This window comes from Ovis aries, chromosome 2 (assembly GCF_016772045.2).
Source record: "Ovis aries strain OAR_USU_Benz2616 breed Rambouillet chromosome 2, ARS-UI_Ramb_v3.0, whole genome shotgun sequence".
NCBI classification, from domain to species: Eukaryota; Metazoa; Chordata; class Mammalia; order Artiodactyla; family Bovidae; genus Ovis; species Ovis aries.
Window position 1 is genome coordinate 250,061,988 of NC_056055.1, and position 1,610 is coordinate 250,063,597.

A 1,610-nucleotide genomic window follows, 5' to 3' on the forward strand; every position below is an offset into this window, starting at 1 on the left:
GTGGGCGGGTGGCGGGCTGGGTGGGCGCGTGGGTGGGCGCGTGGGTGGGCGCGAGCGTGCTGTGGGCGCGCGCGTGGGCGCGCGCGAGCGTGGGCGCGAGCGTGCTGTGGGCGGGGGAGAGCGTGGGCGCGAGCCTGCTGTGGGCGCGCGGGCGCCCGGGTGCGCGGGCGCGGGCGGGCGCTTTGTGTGCGTGGGTGGTGCGTGCATGAGTGTGTCCGTCTCTGCGTCCCCTGTGCCTTTCACCTTTCAGATTTCGAACCTCGCCCCCTCACCTCTCCCGCACCCCCGCCCCACCTCCCACGCACACACTGCCTTGTCCTTTGCCTAGCTGTGTCTGTGTGCCACGCCTGTCCCCTGGGACACCCACAACCACAGGTGCACCCCACACACCGCACGCATGCCCGCACACACACCCCGCCTGCACACGCCACACACCACACACTCCCCTCCCCATTCCCACCCCCCCCCCCGCCCCCCCCACTACGTTGTCCTGGGCCCGGCTGTGACTCTCCGCCTCGCCTGTCTCTGCCCACACACCACATGCTGAGGCCACACACACCCAGCCCCGCCCTCAACGCCACAATCACCGCCCCCCACCCCCCCCCCCCCACCCCGGCCCATAAACTCCCCCTGACCACCGCACACACCACGCCCCTGTACACTTCCCCCCACCCCCACCGCCACCGCCACCCCCACCCCCACCCACACACACTGCCTTGTCCTTTGCCTAGCTGTGTCTCTGGGCCTCTGTCTCTGCGCCACCACCCCTCGCACCCACAGGCCACACCCACACCCACACCCACAGCGGCACCCTACACACACCACACGCATACCCGCACGCACACCCCGCGTGCACACCGCGCACACACACATCCGGACCCCAGACACACGCACACCCAGCCGTTTCGCACCCCACCCGCACACCCCGCACACCACACCCCCCCCCCCCCCCCCGCCTCCAACCCCCCCACCACACACACACACACACACACACACACACACACACACACACAGCGTTGTCCTTGGCCTGGCTGTGACTCTCCCCATCTCCTCTGTCTCTGCCCACACACCAAATGCGTAGACACACACCCCCCCCCCGCCCCCAACGCCACACACACACACCCTGCCCATAAACACCCCAACCCCCGCACACACCGCGGCCACACACATACCCCGCCCCCCCACCTCTCTCGCACCCCCCTACCCACACACACACTGCATTGTCCTTTGCCTAGCTGTGTCTCTGCGCCAAACCCCCTCCACCACAACCACAGGCGCACCCTACGCACCGCACGCATACCGGCGCACACACGCCCAGCCTGTTCGCACCCCGCCCGCACACGCCACGCACCACACATCCCCCCCCCCCCCCCCCCCCCCCGCAACCACCACCACCAGACACACACACACTGCGTTGTCCTTGGCCTGGCTGTGATGCTCCACCTCTCCTCTTCTCTCGCTGTGCCCACACACCACATGCGGAGGCCACACGCATCCCCCCTGCCGGTAAACACCCCGAGACGATGGCACACAACACGCCCGCGCACACATCCCGCTCCCCCCCCCCCCCCCCCCCCCCCCCCCCCCCCCCCCCGCGCCGCCCCCCCCCC